Source organism: Penaeus japonicus, unplaced genomic scaffold, assembly GCF_977035675.1.
Source record: "Penaeus japonicus unplaced genomic scaffold, GWHDUDI00000001_assembly GWHDUDI00000002, whole genome shotgun sequence".
Taxonomy (NCBI): Eukaryota; Metazoa; Arthropoda; class Malacostraca; order Decapoda; family Penaeidae; genus Penaeus; species Penaeus japonicus.
This window is the reverse complement of record NW_028234404.1, coordinates 8,061,123-8,065,532: the sequence shown is the minus strand read 5'-3', so window position 1 is coordinate 8,065,532 and position 4,410 is coordinate 8,061,123. Positions and strand designations below refer to the sequence as shown.

The window sequence follows — 4,410 nt, the reverse complement described above, 5'->3', positions numbered from 1 at the left end:
TTTCTTTCAACCCAATTTGTCTCGAACTCCTACTCTTTGTGTAGCCGCGTTCATTGACCTTAAGAACTATATACCTTATCCTTGTGTTTCCTTTTATTTCTCTATCCATTCACCCTCTCATTTCCATCCCCTTCCCCCGTCCCTCCCCTCTTCCCCCCTCCCCTCCCCGCCTTTTTATCTTTACCTCTTCCTTTCCTTTCTTTTTTATTCTTTCTCCTCGAAACCTTCTTATTTTCACCCCCTTCATCCCCTCCTCCCCCTCCTCCCCTCCCCCCCCCCCGCGCCTTTTTATCTTTACCTCTTCGTTTCCTTTCTTTTTCTTTCTCCTCCCCCCCCCCCACGCCTTTTTATCTTTACCTCTTCGTTTCCTTTCTTTTTCTTTCTCCTCCTCCCCCCCCACGCCTTTTTATCTTTACATCTTCCTTTCCTTTCTTTTTTATTCTTTCTCCTCGAAACCTTCGTATTTTCACCCCCTCCCTCCCCTCCTCCCTTCCCCTCCCCTCCCCACGCCTTTTTATCTTTACCTATTCCTTTCTTTTTTTTTCTTCTTTCTTTCTCCTCCAACCCCCCTCCCCCCCCCCCACGACGCGCGCCATTTTATCCTTTATAACTATTCCTTCCTTTTTCATATTTTTCTTTCTCCTTCCATCCCCCACTCCCTCCTCTCCCCCTCCCCCTCGCCGCCGGCCTTTTTATCTTTCCCTATTCCTTTCCTTTTCTTTCTTTCTCCTCCAACCCCCCCTCCCTCCTCCCCCCCCCCCTCGCCTTTTTATCTTTACCTCTTCCTTTCCATTCTTTTTTATTCTTTCTCCTCGAAACCCTCTTATTTTCACCCCCTCCATCCCCTCCTCCCCCTCCTCCCCTCCTCCCCCTCCTCCCCTCCTCCCCCCCCACGCCTTTTTATCTTTACCTCTTCGTTTCCATTCTTTTTTATTCTTTCTCCTCGAAATCCTCTTATTTTCACCCCCTCCTCCCCCTCCTCCCCCCCCCCCACCGCGCCTTTTTATCTTTCCCTATTCCTTTCTTTCCGTTCCATTATTCTTTCTTCTTCTCCTCGAAACCAAACAACAAATTTGTCTCCGATCTCCCGCCCTCTTTTATCTCTACCTATTCCTTTCCTTTCTTTTTCTTTCTCCTCCAACTACCCCCTCCCTCCTCCCCCCCCCACCCCCCACACCTTTTTATCTTTCCCTATTCCTTTCTTTCCGTCCCTCTATTCTTTCTTCTTCTCCTCGAAACCAAACAACAAATTTGTCTCCGACCTCCCGCCCTCTTTTATCTCTACCTATTCCTTTCCTTTCTTTTTCTTTCTCCTCCAACCCCCCTCCCCCCTCCTCCCCCCCCACCGCGCCTTTTTATCTTTCCCTATTCCTTTCTTTCCGTCCCTCTATTCTTTCTTCTTCTCCTCGAAACCAAACAACAAATTTGTCTCCGATCTCCCGCCCTCTTTTAGCCAACCGGCCGCATTTGCCGATCGTCTATGACTCCTTCGGAAATAAAAAAAAAAAAAGGAAAAAGAAACGAAAAGAAAAGAAAAGAAAAAGTTTTTTTTTTTGGTGGGGGAACCATCGAACCGATTTCATTTCGCACTGAGAAGCGATTCAATTGCCTATTGCAACTTTATTAGATTTGCTCTTGTCCCATTTCTTGTTTTCTGGACTTTATTATGTTTGCTTTTGTGGGGGGGTGAGGGGGGGTGTAGGGGGGTAGGTGTAGGTGTGTTGGGGGTGGGCGGGTGGGGGAGGGGGGTAGGTGTGTGTGCGTGGGGGGGTGTAGGTGTGTGGGTGGGTGTGTTTGTTTGTTTCTCTTTCTCTTAATTTCGTTTTCTATTTCGGTCTCTCCTTTCTCTCTCTCTCTCTATCTATCTATCTATCTATCTATATCTCTCTACCTCTCTCTCTCTCTCTCTTTCTCTTTCTTTCTCTTTCTCCCTCCGTTTCGTTCGTCTTCTATGTATATGTTTTTCTTTTCAGGCCGAGATGTGTTTTTTGAAATTTCTTTTTTTTCAAAAATGTAAACGAAATTATACCAGGAACGCTAACATTTCCTCTTGTAATCGGAAATACAATATCTCATCCTGCGGAAGAGAGAGAGAGAGAGAGAGAGAGAGAGAGAGAGAGAGAGAGAGAGAGAGAGAGAGAGAGAGAGAGAGAGAAGGAAAGAAGGAGAGACAGAGAGAGAGAGAGAGAAGGAAAGGAGAGACAGAGAGAGAGAGAGAAGGAAAGGAGAGACAGAGAGAGAGAAGGAAAGAAGGAGAGACAGAGAGAGAGAGAGAGAAGGAAAGAAGGAGAGACAGAGAGAGAAGGAAAGAACGAGAGACAGAGATAGAGAGAGAGGGAGAGAGACGGAGAAAGAGAGAGGGGGATAGAAGGAGAGAAAGAGAGGGAGAGAGAGAGAGAGAGACAAAGACAGAGAGAGACAAAGACAGAGAGAGAGAAAGAGAGGGAGGGATAGAGAGAGAAAAAAAATAGAAACAAAGAAAGTATATACATACAATTTGCACACTTCAGTCGAAAATCCTTTGTAAATCCCGCACAAAGTCGCTCTAGTATACTTTTCGCGCGAAAATATAGCGCCGCAAATATTTACAGCGACGCTCCCAAAAAAAATAATAAAAATAAGAAATAAAAAAAAATAGTCGAAATGTCCTCCTTGTCTCCATTAAACACCTACGTCCATTAAAACCAGGAAAGAAACAAATTAACAACAAAGGGTCTAGAGACAAGAAGAAAGAGAGGAAGAGAGAGAGAGAAAAAAATAGAAGGAAAAAAGGCGAATATACGACTGTCATTCGTCACTGATCTTTTCGCGGGAGGAAAGTATAGCGAGGCCATTTCGTTTATTCTCCTCGTTAAGCACCGCCCACGCCCACTCCCGCCCGCATCTATCCAGCGCGTCTGTCTGTCTGTCTGTCTGTTTGTCTGTCTGTGGATTTAGCGAGGTGTCTCTCTCTGTCTGTCCTTTCCCATACTCCCTTCTCTCTCTCCTTCCTCCTTCTCTCCTCTCCTGCCTCCCTTCTCTCTCTCCTTCCTTCCTCCTCTCCTGCCTCTCTTCCCTCTCTCTCTCTTTCTCTCTCTCTCTACCACTCTTACACTCTCCTCTCATCTATAACTGGTTCTCATCTATCGTATAATTTTCTTCTAATATATCCCCCCCCCCCTCAAAATTCCATCAACGTCCCCTTCCTCTCTTCAAATGCATGTAATCTACCATCATCATATGCAGTCTGCGTAAATCCTAATGAAGTCTCCTTCCGGCTCCGTCTTCTTATTCACAATTCCCCCTCGTCATCCTCTCCAATTCTTACGTCCCTACTCCATCTCTCCTCTACTCGTCATCCCTCAGGTTCTCTTCGCACGTTAATTCAATTCCTCTCTCTCACTCTATATCACCCTCTCTATCCCCTCCATCTCTCCCCAGTTCCTGTTATATCTCATCCAATTCCTACCTAATCTCACTTCAACTCCCTCCTATCATATCTTTCTTATCTCCTATTGATCTCTCTCTCATACTCTCTTCATCTCACTGCCGTTTCACTTCCTCTCATCTCTCTCCTCTCCTCTCTCTCTCGCACCTCTCCTCTCTCATCTCTCTCACTCTCCTCTCTGTCTCTCATCCATCTCTCTCTCTCTCACTCATCCTCCTCCCTTCCCTCCACCACCCTTTTCCCTCCACCCGTCCTCCTGCCCCTGCTTCCTTCTCTCTCTCTTTCTCTCTCTCTCTCCTCTCCTCGCTCCTCATCTCTCTCTCTCTCTCTCTCTCTCTCTCTCTCTCTCTCTCTCTCTCTCTCTCTCTCTCTCTCTCTCTCTCTCTCTCTCTCTCTCTCTCTCTCTCTCTCTCCTCCCTCCCTCCTCCCTTCTCCTCCTTTCCCCTCCTCCCTTCCCTCCTTCCCATTCTCTCTCTCTCTCTCTCTCTCTCTCTCTCTCTCTCTCTCTCTCTCTCTCTCTCTCTCTCTCTCTCTCTCTCTCTCTCTCTCTCTCTCTCTCTCTTTCACTCTCTCTCTCCCTCTCTCCCTCTCTCCCTCCTATTCACCACGCCCTCCCTCTCCCAGAGCCAAACGCTAAATTAGTCTTGTTACTCCCAAATCTCCCAAAATGTTTTAGTGAATCCAAATTTGATATCCGACCGAAAATGGTGCTTGGTTGAGAACGGTGCATTGCAATAGGTGGGCTGGCGGTTCCTGTTTATGGCTGCCTGGACACTCTGCTGAAAGAATTAAGGGTTGTGCTATTCTCTCTTTCTCTCTCTTTCTTTCTTTCTTTCTTTCTTCTTTGTCTTTCTCTGTCTTTCTTTCTCTGTCTTTCTTTCTCTCTTTCTCTCTCTTTCTTTCTTTCTTTCTTTGTCTTTCTCTGTCTTTCTTTCTTACTTCTCACCTTATCTCTCTGGTTCTTTTCATTCCTTGTCCTCTCT

General features: G+C 46.3%; 1 protein-coding gene across 1 annotated transcript in view; it reads left to right on the top strand.

The window, feature by feature from the left end:
• LOC122255605 (sushi, von Willebrand factor type A, EGF and pentraxin domain-containing protein 1) overlaps window positions 1-4,410 on the top strand; it is a 77,108-nt gene that overhangs the window by 1,600 nt on the left and 71,098 nt on the right. The gene's annotated exons all lie outside the window — the stretch shown is intronic.